The sequence below is a fragment of the Cervus canadensis genome, chromosome 21 (assembly GCF_019320065.1).
Source record: "Cervus canadensis isolate Bull #8, Minnesota chromosome 21, ASM1932006v1, whole genome shotgun sequence".
NCBI lineage: Eukaryota > Metazoa > Chordata > Mammalia > Artiodactyla > Cervidae > Cervus > Cervus canadensis.
The window spans coordinates 10,321,783-10,346,164 of NC_057406.1; the positions used below are offsets into that span (position 1 = coordinate 10,321,783).

General features: G+C 51.5%; 1 protein-coding gene across 16 annotated transcripts in view; it reads left to right on the top strand.

Moving 5' to 3' along the window:
- MICAL3 (microtubule associated monooxygenase, calponin and LIM domain containing 3) overlaps window positions 1-24,382 on the top strand; it is a 142,190-nt gene that overhangs the window by 35,928 nt on the left and 81,880 nt on the right. The window contains exon 1 of one of the 16 annotated variants that reach the window (XM_043439752.1): window positions 21,427-21,625. The exons of the other annotated variants lie outside the window; for them this stretch is intronic. The gene's annotated coding sequence lies outside the window, so the exon portion shown is untranslated. Of the gene's footprint in view, window positions 1-21,426; window positions 21,626-24,382 lie in introns of those variants that run through there. 16 annotated transcript variants of the gene reach the window in all.

Below are 24,382 nucleotides of genomic sequence, written 5' to 3' on the forward strand. Positions count from 1 at the left end.
GAAACAGGTTAAGAAGCGCCCCCAGGGTCACATGGATGAGGTGGGACAGAGTTGGGTTGAACTGAGGCTCCTTGGTCTTGTGCAAGCCTGCAGGGCAGTGCCTTCTGCTCCTTGGGGGCTCTGCCAGGACCCTGGGCGTGGACCTGCCTCTCAGGATGTGCCAGCTTATGTGCAGGCTCCTCTCCTTCACAGCAAATCATGAAAGCTCAGGGGTTTTTGGTAGACTGACTGATAGGTGGTTTGATTTTTTTTCCCTCTTTCTATTTCCACTGCTCCCTCCGTTTCCCCCACATAGACCCAGGGTGGATTAGTTCGGCCTTCTCCATTCTAGAGCTGGGCAGACTTTAAAGGCTGGGAGAGTAGAGAGTGGCGGGGGATTGGAGGAGGCCGCTCCAGAGCTTTCTCATCTAGACGCTGGGGCTCAGTGATCCTTTAAGGAAATGAGGATGCACAATTGTCTGAAGGGTCTGCAGAGGGGAGTGTGGTGGCCTAAGCTTCCAACCGCTCTGGATGTAGAGACTGGCCGCCTCCAGGAGGTCTAATCACCAAGCTTATCTGGACCTATCTTCACAGAAAAGGAAGCTGCCTCCTGCGTGCACGACTGGGGTGGCCCACGGAGCCGTCGGGTCAGCACAGCAGTGCTCACCACTGAGGCTTGCGGGTGGCCACACCAGTGCCGTCCCGGGGCTTGACTCTGCAGGGCACCTTTAGGAAGGGCCAGAACACTGAACCTCTAGTGGCGAATTAGGAGATGGCTCTTTATTCTCCCATAACGAATGATGTCTGACTTCTTGACAACCTTGAGCCGTGGCTTTCATTCCTCCAAAGTCATGTATTTGGTGTTTGACCTTGAGCAAGTAAGTCTGTGGTTTCTTCTTTGTGCTTTGAGTTTTTGCTTTGCTGAAAAGGATATTAAATACCAGATTAGGGACAGTGGGGTGCTGACAAGAAAGGAGGAGTGTCATAAAGGGCCTCTGATTTCTCAGAAGCTCTAAGAGGAAGAATTGTGTTCTTCTAGTACTTCACAGCTTACGAAGCATTTCCCAGACATTGGTGAAATTGATGAGCACTGTAGGGTGGGTAGGGCTCGGGTTGTGGCTTCCACTTTGAAATTGTCCAGGTGGGTTGAGAGTGGCTGTGTAACCTATAAAACGAGCCCCGGGTCACAGCCCTGTTCCTGAAGGGGAGTGCAGCTCCTGCAAGGCCGCCCTGCCTCTCCAGAGTGTGCACGCCGTCAGGACGCCTGGTGACCTCTTCTGCATCTGGGCACTCACATCTGTTTGCTGAGGAGCTTACTGGGCACGCAGAGCCACTCAGTCCGAGACGGCAGAGGAAATGACCCAGCCAGGAAGTGGGGCCACGTCAGCAGATGGCACAGTTGGAGCCCACTATCCTGGTTCTTCTCCTGGGAAGCCCTTCTTTTAGGAGGCTGACATAGGGTGGAGCTGACAGTGGGATTTCCTTTCCTGTTCATTATGGGATGAAAGTGTTTAAAAATGTCTCATGAACATTCTTTGGCTGGTGGCTGGGTGTGTGCCCAAGTTCATGGCCGTAAACCTCGGTCACCAAGTAGCCGAGTGGCTGGGCCCACCTTCTGTAGATGTGATTGCGGGTGTTGCCCTTTACTGGATCAGCACACTGAAGTCACTTCTTGTCTCGAACTTACTCTCAGGGCTGTTCCAGAGAGTTGTCTCATAATCCCTGCCACCTCAGTGCTCAGGCAGTTTAGGAATAGTTTTATCTTTTTTACACAGACAGCTGTCCTCTGAATGACCTGTGTTTCACAATTCTCCTTTGCCTAAATTTTTTTTTGCTGCATTTAAAATACTATTTTCTCTCATCCCAACACTGTATCCTGAACTTCTCCAATTCTGCTCATTCCTCTGAATCTAAAGGCTGTTTCTGATTCACCTCTTTACCTTTCAGCACTCCAGCCCAACCTGACCTTCAGAATCCTTTGGCCCCTTGCTGATCAGGAGCTTGTTCAGAGCTGTGGCATCTGAACCTGCATTGACGGTTCTTGGGTGATGGGCATGTGCAGAGGAGCGCCTGCCCGCGGGCTTTGTCGCCTTGTGTCAGTAGTAACCGTCTCGCTGTTTCTTCCTCCCCTTTACAAACTTACCTTGTTTTCTCTTTGATCTCTTGGCAGTATTTGATGCGATCATAGCACAGAGCAGGCACTACTCAATATCTGTGGGTGGACTGGTTAGTTGCCTTTCATTTAAGAGATTTGTCAACATGTAGGAAATTGTATGAGAGGGGTGACATGCACGCTCATAAAAATCTGCTATAAGAAGAGCAAGAGGATTAAGAGGGGACAGAGTAAATTTGCATGCATCACATGAGGTGACATTTGTGTAAGGGGCACAGGCAGTGGACCCATCCAGTCCTCTGGAGATGGTCTCCCAGCCCCTCACCTGTGTGACCTTGGTAATCCTCTCAAACCCTAGTTTAATGGTCTGATCTCTAAAGTGAGGGTGGCGTCGCACTTTTAGTGCTATTCTAAAGATAAAAGGAAGTAATGTAGGTGAAGCATGCCCCAGCATCTGGCACATTTGCTCAGTATGTGGCAGCCAGAAGGTCCAGAGTAAATCGCTGATGGACTTGACAGTCACTGTAAGTCTTGGAGCTGCTTGCTGACCTCTGAGTCGTCCCCTGTTTTACAAAAGGACTGGAATGGGTCAGCTCTCCAAGGATCATGTTTCGTCTGCCCCCTTGTCTCGTGGTTTCCAGGATGTGCCCTAAGCTCTGGGGACACGGTCCCTGTCTTGTGTATTCAGTGTCCCCAAGAACACCACTCTCAGGGAGGTGCCTGGCTGAGGTGTGAGGTTTGGGGGGAGCAGCTGCCTTCGAGCACCGTGCTCCCGCGGCCCCCACCACCCCAGGCTTTACACTGTTGCAGACGGACGGGCAGAACTCCTGAATGGTGCAACCTGACCTAAAGGGCTGCCCTGGGAACTCTCAGAAATGCAGTTAGACGATCAGCACAGTTGTGACTGACAGGGGCCTGTCCTTCCCCAAGATCTTGTACTTCCTCTGGTCAGGGAGGGGCAGGGGGACTTGCCAGGTTACAGGAGATTTCTAGTTCTAGGGCAGGTGGTAGGAGGGGAGAGGGGTGGCACAGGCATCGGGGGCTCAGCTTTGGGACCTGCTGTGATACTGTGCGTACTGTACTCAGAGTTGGAGCAGAGGCTAGAGAACCTGGAGACCCGGGTCTGTCTGCTGGTGCATGCGGGCTGTCTGCCCCTCGCAAGGCAGGGTGTAAGTACATTTGTCCGTGAATTCACAGATGTCAGTCTCTCTGAAGATGAAAATCACTAAGTTTATCAGCTAGACTATCATTTCTAGACTCTTTTTTAAAAAAGTGATCTCATTTCTTCCTCCGTTTTTAAATTGAAGTATAGTTAATTTACAGTGTTGTGTTAGTTACAGGTGCTTGGTGAAGTGACTCAGCCAAACACACACACACACATTTTTTTCAGATTCTTTTCCTCATTTTCTTTACTCTTGATTTAAAATAAAATAATACCTTGTCTTATGCATTGGATCTATTTCACCTGCTTCATTTGAACCTTGTTCTGAGTCATGTTAAAAAGTTTAACTTTTGAGGGGATTGAGACTTCTTCCTATACTTGTAATTTACAATGACAAGTCAGTGGAAAACCAAAGTTAGCAGAATTCACTCTTCAGAAGAGGTTGGCAGTTCTGTAACAGTTACAGGGATGAAATAACCATGAGGTCTCTTAAAAAGAGGCATGTCCTGGAGTTTAGAGGGAAGCGGGTGTCTGCCTCTTTCCTCTGTGTTCCCCACGTGGTGAAGTGAGAAGGCTGACCGTCTCAGGGGAGCTGTGGTCGTGCCCGTGGGCAGGCGTGGTCTCTGCAGGGTGAGGAGCTGTCTTGTCTGGTTCAGCCTGCCAAGAGGGCTTGTGGGCTGCAAGGTGACTGTGCCTGAGAGACAGAGAAGACAGGTGTCCAGACCCGCTGCATGGCGCAGAGCAGTGCTCCAGTCCTAGGTGGACGAGGACAACCTTTGTTATAGTGTGTCTCTTCTCAAGTCACGCTCCCACTTTTGTTTTTTTAAGACAGATTATCTTGGTTTATTCAGGTGGTTCTGATGTAATCACAAGGGTCCTTATAAAAAAGCAGAAAGGTCAGTCAAAAGATATGACAATGCAGATGAATCTGTCTGTGAAACAGAAATAGAATCAGGGACATAGAGAATAGCCTGACGGCTGCCAAGGGGGACGGGGGTGGGAGAGGATTGAGTTCAGAATTTGGGATTAGCAGATGCAAACTGGTATATGTAGGATCAATAAAACAATAAAGTCCTACTGTACAGCATGGGGAACTATATTCAATATCCAGTGATAAACCATAATGGAAAATAATAGGAAAAGGAATGTATGTATATGTTGTATAGATGTATAGTCAGTTTGCTGTTCAGTACTCATTAACACAACACTGTAATTCAACTATTTTTGTTTAGTTGCTAAGTCACGTCTGACTCTTTGCGACCCCATGGACTGTAACCTGCCAGGCTCCGCTATCCATGGGATTTCCCAGGCAAGAACACTGGTGTAGGCTGCCACCCACTTTTCTTTGTGATTTAAAAAACACCTTCCCTCCTACTCCTCCGCCAGGCTCCTCCGTCTACCTCTTTGCTGTCTGACGTGTGTGGGGGCAGCTTCAGGGCTCCCACCCCGCTTCCCGCTTGGTGTGAGTGCCCTTTGCCCTGGCAGAGCTGTTTGCAGGAGGACAGAGGGAGGGGCGCTCCCTTGGGAAGAGGGCAGGAAGGACCAGAGGTTAAAAATAGGCGGCTCCTAAGAACCAGTTTACTGCTGCCTCAGTTCAGATGTGGTCCTCCTGTGATAACTGGGCTCGAAGCGGAGTGTTGCTTTTGGAACAAAGGAGAGAAAGTAAATCAACCCTCATAAAAAGGAAGAAAGAAACAGACATCACCACAAAATGTAGGCTTTTAGTCTGTGTCCCAGATAAGAGGAATGCTCCCAAATTGCCTGGAGGTTTTAGACATTGTCCCCTGGTGATTCTGGGTGTGTGCGTGTGTATGTACGCGCCTGTCTGTGTGTGTGACGCTCAGATGGTTCCTTGTGTCAGGTGCTGAGGTGTTCTGGGACTGAGGGTAGGTGTTCCGCAGAAGCGCTTCCCGAGAGATTCTTGACACGTGTGTCGCATTTACAAGGAGCGCTCCTGAGTCTAAGTGGAAGGAGCGCCCTTGGTCTTATTGGTGCAGTAAGTACACAGCCTGGACCCTCGCTCACACGGGAGGCGTACCAGCCGCAGAGCCAGGGTCGAAGACAGTGGTGCCAGCTCTTGTAATACGATAGACAAGCTGCCTCGTTCCTCTTTTTGTTCAAAGTGAGAGTTCCCCCACCAAACTGCAGAGAACCGAGTCTTCCCTGGCTGCAGGCGCTGGAGCAGATGGAAGTGGCGCTGCTGCAGTGAGAGCCGGTGAGGGTCCCACTTCCTGTCCACACTCCAGGGTGGCCAGAGGGGCCTCCAAGGCAAAGACCTGCGCCCTGAGGGGCCACCCGCCCCAGGTCCTCTACACCCGCGGCTGCTTCTTCCTCCTCACTGGTAGCACCTTCTTTACTGGGGAGGATTTTCTGTCCTGTCAGACTCGATCCTGACAACTTCATAGGGGTATTGCAGTGTATCCCTCTGACCTGACAGTAGCCGTGCTCTCTCCAAAGTTGCCCCTGGCCCTGACCCTGCCCTGGCCTGGCCCGTGGCCAGACCTTGCCCTGTCCCGAGGGGCAGTGAGGGACTTGCTGGGTGCTTGGCTTCCATAACTCACATCACCTCTCTGTCTTGGTCAGCCGGTTGAGTGCGGCCTTTTCTTTTGTCTCTGTGGTCTCTGATGTGGTGGGCGGGGGAGCACGTGGTGGGCTTGTTGGGAGGGGGCCACTGCTCTCTGAGCCCTGCTTCCCCCTGAGCACAGGTGTCCACATACTCTTGACGTCCAAGCCTCAAGGAGTAGCTTGTCGGGTAGAAGGGAGCAGTTTCCCCTGCTGATCTTGCGTTGCTTTCTTGGGGAACTGTGGGGTATAAATGACGGAGGACAGGTGACTGTCCTGCCCGAGGGCTCACTGTGTGCTGCAGGGTGTGCCTCTGGGTGGGCTGGGGCCAGGGAGTCCTCTGAATGTCCATTTCATGTCCCTCAGTGGGTGAGGGACAGGGAAGCACAGCATGGTTCTCAGACCTAGGCTGTCAGCTCTGCTCCACAGCTCCTGGCTGTCAGCACCAGGGAAGCCGCTTGGGGAGAGGAGAGGGCACGGACCCGGGGAGGGCAGGGCATCCTGGGGAGGGGAGCGGGGGAGTTCTGGCCCGACCAGTGTCAGAGCACATACTGATGAAAGTGAAAGTCGCTCAGTCATGTCCGACCCTTTGCAGCCCCATGGACTATACAGTCCAGGGAATTCTCCAGGCCTGAATACTGGAGTTGGGTAGCTTTTCCCTTCTCCAGGGGATCATCCCAACCCAGGGATCGAACCCGGGTCTCCTGCATTGCAGGTGGATTCTTTACCAGCTAAGCCACAAGGGAAACCCATGTACTGATGGTCTTACCCTTTAGTCTGAATTTTACATCTAAATCATACTGTTTAAAAAGAAAGAAGAGTCCCAGTGCTCTGAGACGTTTATGTTTCCTGGCCTCTGATGTGTATGTATCGTTTATATTGACGTGTGGTGGCTCAGAGGGAGCAGTAACACCATCAGCGGTGAATTGTACGAGATCCCGCAGCCTGTGTTTCCCCTGACCTGCGTGGCCACACCCTGTTTTCATTGAAAAATGCGTCTTGAAACACCTGCCTCGCGCCTTCTCACATAGCAGTACGTGTTAGGGGTGCAGTGTCTGCCTCTGGAAACCCGGTCGCTTCGGCCTTTAATCCGGGATGAGGGCTTGTCCGCCGCTGCCTGGCTGTGCCCAGCACCCCCCTGGTGGGTGCCCAGGAGAGCTGTTGGCACAGACCCTCACTGGGGCGGGCTTGCACGGAATGTGGCCCTGGTGCCACCCGCAAAGCGGAGGCGGGGTCGGCCGCTCTCCCTGCCTCGATGTGATTGTTTGGGACTTAATGTAATAATTTGCTCAAACAGGCGGAGAGGGCACATTCGCCGGGCTCTGCGGCCGTAGACAATGTTTGCTCTGTGAGTTTGCTCCTTATCCCCACTCTCGGAGCCCCGTGTCCTCTGCCACCCCCGTCTCCTCGCATATTCTAACCTTGGCTAAACGGCTTCATTCATAAGCTGGACAGTATTTTCTGGGACGAAAATGGACTGAAAATAACCACGTATCAAGAACCAGCCGTGATGCACAGGTCAAAACTGTTTAGTCTCTGGGTAGAGATTTTTTAATTAATGTCTGGACAAACAAAGTATTTTCTTTTTTATTCCACATTCCCTTCGCTACTTTGGAGCCCTATTTGAAAACATGCACACGCGCGCGTGCTCAGGTTTAAAGGAAAAAAAAACAACAGCAGACACTTTCCTAACCCTCTGGCTGTGTTCCTGGCAGGGGCCCTGGGAAGATTCCATCCAGCGCCTCACAAACAAAGGCGTCCTCTGCCGTTCCTGGCCCAGGTACAGGGTCCTGTGTGGGCTGTGCTCATACCTAGGGAAGTGGGGGGTTCTTTTGTTTTTTCCATAAAAAAGGAAGCCCTCCCTCACAGCTGCACCGCCTTCTGCAGTTTGACAATCGCAGTGGTTGGTTCCTTAGACAGAACCTGACCTTCTCGCCACTGATGGGTGGCTGATGATGTCATGGCACAAAGCTCAGACTGACTGTTCTCACTGTGGGACAGGCCCCCAGAAGGCAGACTGCAGAGCTCTGGCTCTTCTGTCGCTTCTAGTTCATGCTGTCAGAGGGAAGAGAGAGAGGTCGGGGTAGAACTGAGGCTGCAGACAGCTCTGATTTACTCCGAAGGCTCAGCCCCAGGCCCGGAGTAGGGAGCCTCCTCGTGCCTGGAAAGAGCCTTTGTTTTTTGTGAGCACATAAGAGTACTTTCTGCACTGAAGGGGTTTTGTTCTTTCTGCCTTAATCTTCTCTGATAAAAGAAGGACAGAGGCATTTGCAAGGAACCTATTCTAGTGGCCCAAGAAAGCGTAGGAAGAGGAGTTAATTTCAGGAGAATACACAAGAATTGGAAAAATTTCACTTGGTTCCTCCTAGAGCTTGGGGACTCTTGCTGTCAGCGTGCTTTCATCATAGAGGTAAAACTTAGCTAGAGTGCCAGCTCTGATGTGTGCATTAAGGGGTGCAGCCCCAGAGTTTCGCCTCTGGTTTTCAGAGCCCAGGGAGCAGAAGTTACTTGTGACTTTACTCTTAGGGGCCTGATGGGGTTGGCCCTCCCCTTGCACCTTCCGGCCTACTGTGGTGCAGTCGGGCCACTGGGCTTCCAGCAGAGTGGGCCCGGCTGGTCAGGACTGCCTGGGTGGACACTGGGATGGGCTCGCCTCGTACTGGCTGGAAGGGAGGATTGATGGAACTACAGGGCACTCGCCACATCCGGCTGCTCCAGGCGTCTGGGTGCAGAGGCCAGGCTCCCTCGGGGCTCTCTGCAGCCAATGGCTCCAGTGAACAGAGCCCCTGAGTGAAGCTCTCCTTTTCATCAGTGCTCCATTGCTGCCTGTCTCTGAGCATCGGAAAGCCTGTCTTAAGAGATTTTCATCTAATCACAGCCAAAGAACCCAAAAAGTTACTGCAGGACACATTTGTTTCCAACCCATTTTTCTCTCACGGTCTCTCTCTCTTTTTTCTTCAGACTCACGGTCAGACATGAATTAGCACCAACCGTAATGACTGTTTTCGCAAAGCTTGACCGGAAAGGGCTCACTGCTCTGATAAGAGGGACAGGACAGGACTGGAGTGTCTGCCAAGCCACAGAGCAGGACTGCTGGTTGGGATGACCGGACTTGCCGGGCCACGTGGCAGAGTGTTAGTCCTTGAGGAAATTGCCGCATGCCCCCCTGGGTCTGCCTCACGGGGCTCAGACCATCAGTGTGTGCAGTGGGGTTGGTGACTCCCGGTTTCTTTCCAGTGGGTGTCTCGTTTCCATATTGCCTTGAGGGACGTGCCTGTTGACAGGCAGTAGTGATGGGACTGTTTGCATTAAAGGAGCACAGCTGCTCTAATTTAATATGAAGATGGGAGCCTGGCATCCCGAGTCAGTCTCCAGCCGGGAAGGGCCTTCATTTCTAAGTGTGGAAAAGACTGTCTGATGCCACCTTTCAGAGTTGCAGAGACAGGAGGCTGGGTTTGTTCTTTAGTTTTTGCTTGGTTCTTCACAAGGTGTACAGAGTGAGTCAGAGCCCTTCCCCTGGCTGAGCCCACTGTCTATGATCCAGACAGTGCTGTGGGCTTCGGATGGCAGGGGTGCACAGCTGTTCTCTCCGCTAGCCCCTCTGTGCGCCCCCCTTCTGCGTGGATGCTGCTCCTCACCAGCTGTGTGGGTTTCAGCCGGTGCAGCCCTCCCCTTCACCGGGAGCTAGCACTGCCGTGCGTGGTGCCCAGGGCTAGGGCAGGAAGTAGCCTCCATTCAGAGTCTGGGCTCCAGTGCCTGTGTGGATGTGTCTTTGTCTTGTGTTACTGGTTGCCCATCCACAGCCGCGGCACTGGTGGGGAAAACGGTCCACTTACCTTACAAGTGAGAAGTGGGCCCACCCTCTGCTCAGCTTTGACTCAGGTCTTTCAGACCTGGTAATCAGAGCATTGTCTTAGGCCAAGGAACTCGAACCTCTTGACACCCAGATCTTCTGTGCAAAATTGTACTTGGCACCAGAGTTCAGCACAATTATCTGCCGGGTTTAATGCTGGCAAGGGCAGCGTCGTAAAGGAGCCCTGCTCGGTCCCAGGTCTGTTCCTCAGAAGTGCGCGGGGCTGCTGGTGTAGAGCTGAGCCTGCTAATCTTGGTGGTGTGTTAGTGATAAGTCAGATACGGAGCATCCAAGGCTCAGAATGCTGGCCTTTCCCATCGGGTGTCTGGTCTCCTGTAGACACATTAGAGTCCTTTGGGAAGAGGTGGGGTAATTTGGGCTTTAGAGTGAGGCACTCCTGTATTTAGATGTAGTCATTTTCAGCTTCCCAGCTGGCAACTTCCTTACTGTCTGAGGCTGAGTTTTCTCATCTACACAGTGAGATCATAAGAGTTCTTTGTGGAACTGTGTGAGGACCAAGTGTAAAGATCGTTGTGATGTGCCGGTACCATGGCTGGCACATAGGGAAGTTCAATGAATGGTAATAGTTATTACAGTCAATAAGAGATGGCCAAAAAGTCTCTCAAACCTCCTTCTTCCAAAACAGGGAGTAATTGTAGAGTCTTGCATTTAGTTTGAAATCTAGTTGCTATAACTGTTCACAAGAGGGAAAAGAGAATAGTGTTTTTTTTTAAGTGGCTTGTTGGGTTCCTTGATGTCTTGACCACTTACAGTGCTGGGAATGAGATCTGGCGTGGTCCTGGCCCCTAGGGACTCACGGATCTGGGGATGATCATGTAAACCGGCTCTTGGAGTGTAATTAAACCTGCGGGCACTGCGTAGATGTCCCTGTGGTGCATCTACCTCTTGACAATAGGCATCCTTTCCCCACACCACCCCCCCCCCCGCCCCCCGCCCTGCTTTGGACTGAACTTGTCTTTTTACAATAAGTGTGGGACTGAAGTAGATGTGGGAAAGCTAGACTTGGCATTTTCCCACTTAAAATAATATCCTTAGCAGATTGATGGGTCCTTGGAAGGGCCTGTAGTCAAAGAGTTCCTAACTTAAAAGTGATGGTGAAAGGAAGTGGAAGGGAGGCAATGGAGGGAAATCAGTCACGGCGCCCCTGATAGCTCATATGTGACCCCGGACAGGTGGTGACAGGAGCTCAGACTTGTGTGAGAAAGAAATAGATGACTTGTATGGAAATGCCTTGTGAAGTGTGAAGTGGAGAGAGTCTGGGACGGACATTGTCCACTCTGGAGGACGGCTGTGTTAAGAGCTCCAGAGAGGAGCTTGTAGTGGTGTGGGGGGCCCCGAGCTGGAGCCAGAGCTGCCCTCCCTTGTCCTGTCGACTCTGCTGTGAGTCACTTGCTCAGAGAAGCTCCCATGACCACCCTGTCTCAGGTCCCTTCCTGTTAGCCACATAACCTGTGCATTTCCTTCCTGGCAGTCATATTTTGTAATTATCATTGACCCTTGAACAATGCGGGGGTTAATCTGTATATAATTTATATTTGGCTCTCCAATCTGTGATTCCTCTGTGTCTGCAGGTTCTTGCTGTTTTGTTTTGTTTTTCTCTTGCTGTGCCATGCAGCATATGGGGCTTCCCAGGTGCCCAAGTGGTAAAGAACCCGCCTGCCAGTGCAGGAGATGTAAGAGATGTGGGTTTGATCCCTGAGTGGGGAAGATCCTCTGGGGGAGGGCATGGCAACCCACTCCAGTATTCTGGCCTGGAGAATCCCATGAACAGAGGAGCCTGGCAGGCTACAGTCCACAGGGTTGCAAAGAGTTGGACACGACTGAAGCGACTTCGCATGCATGCCTGCAGCATGTGGGGTCTTAGTTCCCCAACCAGGGCTCAAACCCCCACCCCCTGGAGTGAACGCACAGTGCCTTAATCACTGAACTGCTAGGGAAGTCCCATTATCTGTGGGTTTGACCAACCACAGGCTCTGTAGCTCTGTGGTATTTACTGTTCTCAAACATTGCATGTGAGTGGACCCACGCAGTTCCATGCAGTTACCACGCAGTGTAAGTAGACCTGCACTATGAAGGTGTCAGCTGTATGTCTTGCTCTCTTACTTGTTTATTGTCTGTATCCTCCAGCAGGCAAGGGCAGGCGTGCATTAGTTCAGTTCAGTTCAGTCACTCAGTCGTGTCCGACTCTTTGTGACCCCATGGACTGCAGCATGCCAGGCGTCCCTGTCCATCACCAACTCCCAGAGCTTGCTCAAACTCATGTCCATCGAGTTGGTGATGCCATCCAACCATCTCATCCTCTGTCGTCCCCTTCGCCTCCTACTTTCAATCTTTCCCAGCATCAGGGTCTTTTCCAATGAGTCAGCTCTTCCCATCACTGGCCAAAGTATTGGAGTTTCAGCTGCAGCATCAGTCCTTCCAATGAAAATTCAGGACTGATTTCCTTTAGGACTGACTGGTTTGATCTCCTTGCTGTCCAAGGGACTCTCAAGAATCTTCTCCAACACCACAGTTCAAAAGCATCAGTTCTTCAGCGCTTAGCTTTTTTTATGATCCAACTCTCACATCCATACCTGACTACTGGAAAAACTGTAGCTTTGACTGAACAGACCTTTGTTGGCAAAGTAATGTCTCTGATTTTTAATGTGCTATCTAGGTTGGTCATAACTTTTCTTCCAAGGAGCAAGTGTCTTTTAATTTCATGGCTGCAGTCACCATCTGCAGTGATTTTGGAGCCCCCCCAAAAAAGTCTGTCACTGTTTCCATTGTTTCCCCATCTATTTGCCATGAAGTGATGGGACCAGATGCCATGATCTTAGTTTTCTGAATGTTGAGTTTTAAGCCAACTTTTTTCACTCTCCTCTTTCGTGTTCATCAAGAGGCTCTTTAGTTCTTCTTTGCTTTCTGCCATAAGGCTGGTGTCATCTGCATATCTGAGGTTATTGATGGTTCTTCTGGCAATCTTGATTCTAGCTTGTGCTTCATCCAGCCTGGCAGGCCATGCATGTGTGTGTAAGTTGCTTCAGTCATGTCCTTCTCTTTGCAACCCTGATGGACTGTAGCCCACAAGGCTCCTCTGTCCATGGGATCCTCCAGACAAGAATACTAGAGTGGGTTGCCATGTCCTCCTCCAGAGGATCTTCCCCACCCAGGGATCAAAGCCACATCTCTTATATCTCCTGCATTGGCAGGTGTGTTCTTAACCCCAAAAGCCACCTGAGAAGCCCACAGGGACAGTCACCATATTTGTATTCACCTTCATAATTTCAATGCCAAGTGTCGGGCCTGATATATATACCATGCATTCAATAAACAATTTGCTGAATGGAGTTGGTTGGTTGGTTGGTTTAGTTGCTAAGTCATGTCCAACTCTTGCGACTGCATGGACTGTAGCCCGCCACGCTCCTCTGTCCATGGGATTTTCCAGGCAAAAATACTAGAGTGGATTGCCATTTCCTTCTCCAGGGGATCTTCCTGACCCAGGAACTGAACCCGGGTCCCCTGCATTGCAGGCAAATTCTTTACCGACTGAGCTATGAGGGAGTAAAAGCCAGCAAAACATGTGGGTCTTCTGGAAAGCAGTGAGTCTGGGGACTGATTCTTGTGTGGTATCCCAGACCACTGCAGCAGCACCAGAGTGTGGTTCTGGACGGGCTGGCCTGCCGCCTTGTCTCTGCACCCTCTATCCCTACACCTTCCCACCCGTTTGAGACCCCGGGTGTACAGGGACTGTGGTGAGTCTCCCCTTCCAAAGGGAAGCCCCCTCTGGACCGTGGAGCTTGGTGCCAGGGAGTTGGCAGCTGCCAGGCGGGGAGCGCATGTCCTGTTGGTGTCCAGAAACACCCCTAGGCTCTGGCTGTACCCGGCGGGCTGCCCTCGGCCTTGGCCAGCAGTGCTGCTTCAGGTCCCTCCCTGGTGTGAGGGGTGCAGTGCAGATTCCGGTGGCGTGTGCTGCCGGCGGCCCCAGAGTCCTATTCTCTCAGGACAGGGGCAAAAATGTCCTTATTTTGTTTGTTTCTTGACTTTTTTTTTGTTTAATGGTGGTATAACATATGTTCTTAAAGTGCACAAATCTTAAGTATTACAAGTCATGTGTGTGTATACACACACACACACAGGTGTGTATGTATATATACACCTCTGCATATGTCCGTTGTTTAGCTGGGAGCCGAGCAGTATGAAATTTGGGAGACAGGGATTTCTTACAGAAGTCAGACCTTCTCCACTGTGGGAGGTGTTGAGGCAGTGAAGGTCCAGATGAGGGGTTGGAGGTCACAGGGGAGTCCCTCTTCAGTCTGCCCGAGGCATCGGTGTGGGTGGACAGGTCAGCGCTCCTGGAGACCTGCTGTGCAGTGGGGCTCACTGGGGTCTGGCGCTGGTGGGGACTGCTGTCGGGCAGCAGGGTCAGCGGCGAGAAGGGAGGGCTGGGTGGACTGGAGGGAGAGCGAGGATGGGCCGGAACCCCGGCGCCTCCGTCTCTGTTCATCCGCACATCCGACTGTTGAGAGCTTCGGAAAGGTGTGGCCTCCAAACCTGGTATGAGTCGTGTTTCCAACCAGTTCTAACTCAGAACTCTGGGGGTTCTGGGAAACGTAGTTCCCCACTGAACCAAACTGACACAGCGCTGCCTGGCCACCCACGTGACACCGTCCAGATCAGGGTCCCACGGGCGCCCCTTGCCCCTTCCCTGACAGCGACTCCACCCCACCAGCCCCAGTCATTATTCTTGATGGACCTCTTCTACTCCATAGATTTGGGTTTTTTTTTTTTTTTTTTTGGCTGTGGCTTGTGGGATCTTAGTTCCCTGACCAGGGATTGAACCTGGGCACTCGGCAGTGAGAGCACAGAGTCCTAACCAGTGGACTGCCAGGGAGCTCCCTCGTCCGTAGATGTGCATCGTGTTTGTCCTTGGTCTTTACGGAGAGAAGACTTGTACTGTGTTCTCTGCCGTGTCCGTCTGCCTTCTTTTGCTCTTCGTTGATCTGTGCTCGTCATCCACGTTGCTGCATGAGGCAGTAGTTCGTAGTAGTATTCCATTGCTGCAGATTATTTCTCATTTTGTATTTGGGTGACTTGCATTTTGGAGTATTGTGAACTATAATAATGCTATATATAATAAATGTGTGTGTCTGTGTAATGCCGTAAACATTGTTGTACTTGTTTTTTGGTTAACATAGACATAGATTTCTTTCAGAAGTATTCCCAAGAGTATACTATCTGAGTTTTATGGTACAGTTTCTTCAACTTCAGGAACTATTACTGAGCAGTTTTCCAAAGTGGTTGTAAGTTGACACGCGGGTTGTTGACCTTATATTCTGAGTGTCTAGTTGTTGGTCATTCTGATTAGTGGGCAGCAGTTTCTCACTCTGGTTCTGACTGACATTTTATTGATGACTAATAATATTGGGTACCTGTTCAGATGCTTTCTAGCAATTTAGATGTCCTTTGTGAAATACCTAGTCAGGTATTTTGCTTACTTTTCATTGAGTATCTGCTGGTTTCTTATGAGTTTGTATAAATCCTTTAAAAATTCCGGATATGAGACTTTTCTTGGTTACAAGTAACCCTTTGGCTTTAAGGAAGTGTGTTCCTTCTTAAACTGGAAACAGATCAGGGGCCAGGCGTGTTTGAGAAAGGAAGCCTTTGGGAAAAATGTGGTTATTTGTTGCTCCTTTCTTGGGGAACTAATATGTTGTAGGTTTGAATGTTAGCAGCTCACGTCACTTGTGGTTTTAAAAATAAAATATTGGACCCACAAGTATTTCTACCACTTTTTAAAAAATGGAACTTATCTTGAACACTCAAAGTATATACTCATAAACCAAAAATCCATTCCATAGGGATCTGAATGTTTGTTGTGGCTCTGACACTCTGCTAAATTCTGAGGATAGAAACCTGAGAGAAACTTGCTACCTCCAGGAGCACCGAGTCTGGTGGGAACAGAGGATAGGTCTGTGGCCAGAGAAGTGAGGAGTGAAGGTATTCAGAAAGGGTCTCAGACGGGACATGGAACCGAAGCCCTGATGGGTGATGAGTGGCCTCACAGCTGTGGTCGTCCTTGTGCAGAGACGACCGGAGGGGGTTGACTGTGTGTGCGTGGTGGGGAAATGTGTCCTTGCCCGTGAACCATGCCGCGCAGGGAAGAGTGAGGCGGATTCCTGAAGCAGCAGATAGATAGATATAGATAGGTGTGTGTTGGGAGTAGAGAGTGAGTAGGGTGCTACTAGCAGCTAAGGAATTCAGTCTGTCAGTGAAATGATGAGATTTGCTTAGAAAGACCACTTTGGAAGAAACACGACATATAAATTGGATTACAGAGTTGAGGTGGGGTCTACAAACTCGTATACCCATGTCCATAGCAGCATTATTGACAATTAAACAGAAAGTGGACACGACCCAGGTGACCGACTAGTGGATGAGCATATACATACAATGGAATGTTTTCAGTCATGTTAAACAGTGCCAATCAGCGCTGAAAACATTGTGCTAAGTGAGACAAGCCAGACACAGAAGGACAAATGTTACATGACTCTGCTTTTGTGAGTTGCCTAGAATGGGCAAATTGGCAGCAACAGCAGTGGGTACTACGTTCCTATTCACCAGTCTCTTCACACCTGTTGAAACAGAATTGTTTTCAGATTGGGAAGTTATTAAAAACACCGCAAGATTGATGGAAATGTTCTTCTAAAACTGTTGTGGCGATGGTTGCACAGTTTGGTAAATTTACTAAAAAACCATTGAATCATACACTTAAAGCAGATGACTCTTACAGTGTGTAAGTTATACGTCAGGGTTGTTTAGAGAACCACTCCGTCCAGCCCTGAACGCTGCACCACTCCTGCTTGGGCACGCTCTCCTGGGCAGTGGGGACCCGCACAGAGCTTAGGGCTCTCTGCCCAGCCCCGCAGGTTCTGTGTGAGGAGCTGGCACAGCCTGGGCTCTCCTTGGCTCCTCTGCTGTGGCTGTGCCAGGGCGTCCAGCCCCTGACCTGGCTGGAGCATCCACGGGAACAAGCCTCACCCTTCTATTTCTTGCGCGGGGCTGAAGGGGAGGAACCTAGAGGCCTGTGACCCAGTTAGTCCTTTATGTGGATCCCATTACTTTCCCCCTCTAGCTGTTTGGCCATTTTATTGCTCTGTTAACACTTGATTTCAGGGTGAGCAGAAATTTTAGTGAAGCTAAAACCTTGCAGTATGACTGTTTCTCAGCGGTTCCATTTGAAGGGTCAGTGGGAGAGGTGGCTATCTATATTCTCTCACAGCTTATTGTCTCCTGCCTTCTTTTCCAAATTCCCCAGCTGACTGAAAAGGAGGTAAACAGATTTCCCTGCCTGTACCACAAATGTCACTCTGTGCATTTGGACTGTAGCACACGAAGCAGGCGTGGTTCACTACCTGATTATTACTAACTTCCTCTTCAGGAGCCGGACACGTCAGGACGGCAGAGACCTGGTCCATCTTCACTGTTGTATTGTCAGCGCCTGTTGTTAAAAAACACACTTGCTGTAAGCCGGGATCGTGGCCTCAGTGTGAACAAGTGGGTTGAATCACCCCATTGGAGGTAGGCAGTGAGCACAAGGAGAGGCTGCTCTTGCAGAGGGGTCATCCTCGTATGACATTTATTGCATCCTGCTTTGCACATGCTATGATATGAGAAGACTCTGGGGCTTCTGGTCAGATGTCTTTTGAGACAGAAGGCTGCTTAGTTAAGGCCCTTTAACAAGGTCTTTGTGTCTGATGTCCAGTCTCTGCCTCAGATGTGTATTTAGTGGAACAGATACATTCCCTTTTCCCTGCCCACAGGGAGTGTTATTTCTGAAGGTGAAATATGCAGTTGGTACCCAAAAGGCAGAACCTCAGAGTGAGATACTCCCAGATGACCTGGTCCTGCTTGGCATCGAGTGGTCCTGTCTCAGCTGAGGCACCGAGGTCCCCCAGCTGGCGAGAGGGCTTCCTGGAGGCAGGCCCGCCTCAGCCGCAGGGGGTGAGAGGGTTGGGCAGTGGATCACGCCTAGTGCCACCCCTCGGGAGCACTTGGTATACAGCACATCAAGTCCCAGTGACTCAGCCTGTGAGAACTTGGGCAGAGGTCTCAGAAAATCCAGTGGTGGTCAGGGAACAGCGTGTCACCTGAAGCTTGCTGCTGCTGGACCGGAGCAGGATGCTGAAGGTGGCCATCCCCCCACGGCCATGGGGTGCTGCTGGGGTTTAGGACGTGGGCGGATGTGGAGCAGAGCCTTCAGGCCCTGGGGGGCCTCGCTGCCTAACGTTGTTGGTGCTGAACCGAGTGAAGATTAATTAGTTCTCTGTGGAGAAACCTTGGTAAGTGTTGGCCTTGAGCCCAGAGTAGTTGGAATTTTGGAGCCCAAAGGTCTCATGGCAGTTGGTTTTTGGCAACTGGTCTTTGGGAGAAAAGAAACTCATGTCTTGGCTATACTTCAGCACCCACCCCCTAGACAGGACGGGGGTCATCCCTAGGGCAGGGGTGGCGTAAGGAAGGAGGAGCTGTGGGCTGTGCCCTTTCAGGAGCCTGCCAGAGTATAGCTTGAGTTCACAATATTCCTTAAGCGTAAGGAAATGAAGTTTGTTGTTATCTCTCCCCCCCACCCCCTTTTCTGTCTTTTTTTGCTAACCAGATGGACTCTTTCCCTCGTGAAGGAGTTGGGCTGTAGCTGCGGGAGTGATTGTCGATGGTCAGAGCTCAGTGGAGTCAGTAGGGTGAGAGGGCTGGCTTTGAGGAGTGTCTGATCCAGGAAGATTGTGTTTTGCTGGGGAATTATGCCTAAGCCCCATGCCCTACCCCATCCCCCCGTTTTTAAAGAATTTTTTTTTTTTTTAATGTGGGACCAGTTTTAAAGTCTTTATTGAATTTCTTACAATATTGCTTCTGTTTACTGTTTTGGTTTTTTGCCCACGAGACATGTGGGATGTGGGATCTTCGCTCCCTGACCAGGGATCGAACCCGCACCCACCCCCTGCATTGGAAGGTGAAGTCTTAACCACTGGGCCACCAGGGACATCCCAGTCCCATGCCCTCTTAAGCTAATTGGGAAGGGAAAGTATATTCTGTAGAACTGGTTTACGATTAGCCCTCTTGGTTAATTTCTGCTTTGGAGATGACAGCTGAGAGGAGCGGCTAGCCGCACTCTCTCCCGAGGCCCGGAGCGGAGGCAGATCGGGTCAGTTTGCCTGGTGTGTGGGTGGAGGTGAAGAGTGTGTCATTGACGTGTGAGAGATCTTTTTCCTCCTTTACCTGCTGGCCTCCTGAAACAGCTCCGTCATCCCACTCCTGTTTTACAACCAGTCTTAACAGCTGCTTTATCTCCTCCTTCCTTCCGTGTTTCCATCTCCAAGAACCCCATGGGCAGCCGGTGAGTCTTCTCCGTAGACCATCTAACCCCTGGGGAGCTTTGACATCACAGTGTTGGTGAGCAGGGACGCTGTGGTATCTGAAGAAGGTGTAAATAAGGTCCTGAAGTGTCAACTGAAAACGGAAGTCCTTTTCTTAATTGAGAACTGTCCAGAGCTGCCTCAGGTAACTCCCTTTGGCTACTTCCTAGTCCTGCTCTCCGCCCCTTAAGTCAATAACAAGCTAGTAACAGACGGACTGTCACATGTCCTTTTTGTCCTCTCTGAAATCTGTGACAGTAGACTCTGTGGCCCACAGGAGCCTCTCATTTCTCTCTCTCCTCCTCCTCATTGCCACGTGTGCTGAGTGCAATACAGAAGTGAGTGCCTCTCCCTGCCAGCTAGCACCCCTCAGCTGACGGGAGGCAGACTGGGCTTTACCCCAGAGCAGTGGTGAGTGTGGAGGAGGGAGGGGCGGCCCAGGTGAGCAGGAGCGCGGGGGTGGAGGGCAGGGAGTGACGGCCGTGCTGCGTGCAGCAAACAGCGTGACTGCACGTGAGGCTCCGCGCGCGTGCATCCAGGATGACTGAGGACAGCGGTCTGTGTGTGGACGGGAGGAAGCGAGGTGGCTGCTAGACCTTTTGGGCCTCGTGAACCTTGCCGAGGCTTTGGATTACTTCCTGGAAACCGTGGGGGTAGCGGGGTGGGGGTTGTGTAGCAGATCACATTTAAGGGAAGAGATCATGTTTTCTCTTTGAAAAGTACACCCAGCACTCCTGTGGAGAGTTTTAAGATTGAGAGGCAGTTGTAATGGTCCAAGCTGGAGACCACAGGTGTTCCACCAGAATACAGATAGGGAGATGCTTTGGAGCCTAGAGGTCCTAGAGAGTTCGAATCAACAGGTCTTTGCTCTTAGGTGATTGGATTGGGGGGTGGACACGGAGCAGGGTCTGAAATGACCCCCAGTCTTCGTTGGTGGGTGGACGGCGGTGGCATCTGAGTGCGTAGGGGAGAGAGCCGGGGAAGAGAACAGAGTGTCCCGTGTGCACTGCTTGGTCTGGGACCCCATGGAGTGTCTGCATGAAGATGTCCAGTAGTGTTTGGCTGTCAGGAGCAAGGTCAGCAAAGATAGAGGTATAGGGGGGTCATCCAGTTTGTGAAGACAGGGGGGCAGCCAAAACAGCCGTAGCCGTGCGAGGGAGCTGAGCAGTGTGAGAACAGTTCGTGGCTGAGAGCAGGAGGCCGAGCCAGGGAGAGGAGGGTTTCCAGGAAGAGCTCCAGAGAGCGAATAAGTGAGATAAGGACTGAAGTGTCAGTCTTTCACGCCGCCCTTGGTGGAGTGATGGAGACAGAAGCCAGACTGAGAGGCAGGGAAAGGTGACAGGGCCTCGCCAGGGGGTCCAGCGGTGGGGACAGGCGGGTAGAGGGGAGTTAGGAGGACAGCAGAAGGGAGGGGCCGCAGCTGGAGATGTGCACAGGGTGGGGGTGCGGGAAGGTGGGAGTGAGGAGGATGGGCCGGAGGATGTGAATGACTTGATGCCCTGAGCTGTACACTTAAGGATGGCCCAGACAGGGGGACATGTTCAATCGTAGATGGAGCCAGGTTCAGAGGCCAACACAGGGCTTCTGACTGGCGGGACATCCCGTGGGGCACGAGGACAGTGAGTGCAGGCGGAGAGGGGAAGGCGCTGCCTCTGCTCCTGCAGGCGGGGGCGCCAAGAGTGGGCAGGTGGGCATGGATGGGGGCGTGAGTCCGTGCTGGCACCACCCCCGCCCCCGGCTGCAGGTCACGGCTCAGCGTGGCCGCATCAGTATGCACTGCCGGCTTGTTTTCCCACTATAGCTCAGAGGAGTCGCCTCCCACCCCACTCCTGAAGCTGGTGTGTCCGGTGTCTAGCTGTCTGTCGACCCCCCCTTCCTGGGCACCTTGTCAGAAGCTGGTGGGCGGTGCCGCTCCCCTTTGTCGTCAGCCCCGAGTGAGGGCTGCAGACACCCTGGCTTATGACAGCAGCATAAGTAGGATTTCGGAGGCAGGTTTCACACACACACGCACAACTTAGATCTGGAAAGCTTGTAGGTCCTTCACTTTATCTTTTGGGGCAGGTGGGCTGGGAGCTGCCATGTAGCGTTTCCTGACACTGATAAATTCTTCTCTGGAACCAGATTCTTTCATGGGGCGGGGGGCAGTTACTCTGAAACTGTTTGGCTTCGAAAACAAAGCTGCCTCCAGGTCTTGGCTCCTCTCCTGCTGGGTGGGGCCTGTGTGAGCAGGTGTGGCCTTGGAGAAGGTCCGGGCCCCCTCGTAGGACCCCAGGCGTGCGTGTTCCTGCTCTCAACCCGGTGGCTCTGAGCACATTTTCATTTGATTCCTCTTCATCTCACATCCCAGCAGAATTCTGCCTGAACCCCTGATGCCACCCGTCCGTGCACTGATCCGAGAGGTACTTGTGTGCTGCTCTGAGTCAGGAATGGGTTCTGGGTGCAACGGTGCAGCAGGGAGGAAAGGGCAAAAGCCCTTGTTCTCACAGAGTTCACATTCTAAAGAGGAGGACCGGCAGTAAATTGCGTTTACAGTACGTCAGATTGCGGTGAGTGCTTCGGGGGGAAACGGAAAGAAGATGAGCCGGTGCGGGTCAGGGAGGGCCACACCGAGGAGGCGACACCCGAATCACAGCCAAGGGTGGTGAAGGTGCGTCACACATGTGCCGGCCCTTCAGAGGATGGGTTCCCCGGGCGGAGCGAAGTTTTCCTGTCCCCACGATGTTTCTAGGACCTGACACAGTGCTCGGCACGCAGCGGCGCTCAGTAGTGTGCTCTGCCCGCACAGCTGGACCTGGGGGCAGTATTTCAGATGGGGGGGCAGTGAGGGCTTGCTGGCAGCAAGGGGGCCCGTGTGGCTGAGGGGCTGCAGGAGGAGAAGCGAGAGGGCAGGGGTGTGGGCTCCGGGGACCTTCTCAGGGGGTCCGTGAGCTGAAAACTCCTCTCATGGTAATGCTAGGCTGGAGGGCCTTGTCTGCTCACAACTGTATGGTGGGGTTTTCCAGAGGCCGCGTGATTTGCGATATGCAGCAGATGGAGAGTGCAGGAAGCAGGCGTGAGAGCCCAGTCGTCTTAAGTCAGACACTGTCAATCTAATCGCTAAATTTTTGTTTTAGAAAATATTTTATGAAAAAGAATCTTAATTATGTTACTATGTTTCTTTTCAGTCACTCAGTTGTGTCTGTCTGTTTGTGACCCCATGGACTGCAGCACACCAGGCCTCCCTGTCCTTCACCAACTCCCAGGGCTTGCTCAAACTCACGTCCATTTAGTCAGTGGTGCCATCCAACCATCTCATCCTCTGTCGTCCCCTTCTCCTTCTGCCTTCAATCTTTCCCAGCATTGGTCTTTTCCAGTGAGTCAGTTCTTCACATCAGGTGGCCAAACTATTGGAGCTTCCGCTTCAGCAGCAGTCCTTCCAATGAATATTCAGGACTGATTTCCTTTAGGATGGACTGGTTTGATCTCCTTGCAGTCCAAGGGACTCTAAAGAGTCTTCTCTAACACCACAGTTCAAAAGCATCACTTTTTCGGCTCTCAGCTTCGTTTATAGTCCAACTCTCACATCCATACATGACTACTGGAAAAACCATAGCTTTGACTAGATGGACCTTTGTTGGTAAAGTAATGTCTCTGCTTTTTAACATACTGTCTAGGTTGGTCATAACTTCTCTTCCAAGGAGCCAAGAGTCTTTTAATTTCATGGCTGCAATCACACTGCAATTTGCAGTGATTTTGGAGCCCCCAAAATAAAGTCTGTCGCAGTTTCCATTGTTTCCCCATCTGTTTGCCGTGAAGTCGTGGGACCAGATGCCATGTAGGCCGTTGTAAAAATGTTGGCTTTAATGCTGCGTTGGGAGCTTCGTCCATCTGAGGGGCGGAGTCCTGGAGGGGTCTCCCTGCAGCCCCGCTGCCATCCTTGTCGGGGTGTCATGTCCCTTTGGGCCGCCACAGGGGCCTCGAATCAGCAGAGCCTCTTGAGCAGCTGCTCTGAGCCTGGAACTGGGTACACGGGGTTGAGCTCCAAGGAGTGGAGCCTGCCGGTGCACAGGCTGTGCTTTTCCACAGCCTCAGTGAGCGTCTCTTCCCGGCCAGGGGCCCTTCCCTCACCTGCCCACTTGGATCCTCTTGGCCTCTGCCCCGCAGCTCTGGACTCTTGGTAGTGACTAGGCTGAGGTCCCCTCCTGTCCTGCCCTGAGTCCCTCCGCCAAGTCGAGTGGTGCTGGGTGACTCACAGATGCTCTGAGAGGTGCCGCTGCAGGATGCCGGCTGGGGAGCAGAAACTCGGAGTCCTGTGACACCAGAGCACCCCGGCCTTTATTGACTGAGGGGCTCCGTCTCAAAGAGGCAGTGCGGTGATACAGTGTAAGAAGAAAAAGAATCCTGGTGTGTCTCTTTGCTCATGTCACCCGAAGCTGCCTTTCTGGAGGCTCTGTGCCTAGCGGCCTTGCCTCGTTCTGACGGCACTGTTTCTCAAGCTGTTTCCCGAGTGGTTCTTCCTTCGTGGCCTTGGGCTCTAGGGCCTGAACGTGGCCGCACCGCTCTCCTGCTGTGTGACTCTTAAGAGTCTTTAAGCAGCACTTTCCTGTCTGCAAAACCCAGGTGGTAGATTGTGGTGGAGGCTGAGATGTGGTCTGGATGTGACCGATAGTAATACCGCAGTGTTGGCCACTTTCACGACAGTCCTTGTATCTTCTTGTGAATGTCGGGGTTTGGCAGGATCTTGCTGGTGGGTCTTCTCCTTCAGCCCTTCCTGCCCAGTGCCCTGGTCACACCGTCTGGGACAGGCTGGGGTAGGGGTGGGGGACAGAGGAGGCTTCACCGCATTCTTCTTTATTTTAAGACAGAGCTGTCTTGAGTTCTCTCATTCTGTTATGTGAGTAGCCACTTACTCAGCTGAATGTAACCTTTTGTGAATGGGATTATCAACTACTATTTAATAATAACACTTCTGTCATTTAGTGGGTCTGGCTTATACCCAGCACTGCTGACATTTTGCATTCATTACCTCAATTCTTGCAAAAAAAACCCTGTGATTCATTGAACATTGCCTGCACTTTGCAGGTGAAGATAACTTCCTGAGACCCCGGGACTAGGGCAAGTGTTCTTTTTGATTCTTTGTTTTTCTGGGTTGTCTTGGGGCAGGCATCTGCATTTGCATCATTTGCATTGGCATCAGATGTTATGTTTACTGGTGTTTGGTTCTGACTTGGACTTTCTTTCCAGTATTTGCTTGGTGTGACAAAGGGCAGGGGTCATTTCTTTTTAAAGTTCAGTTTTATATCTATTTTATTTTTTGATCCTTC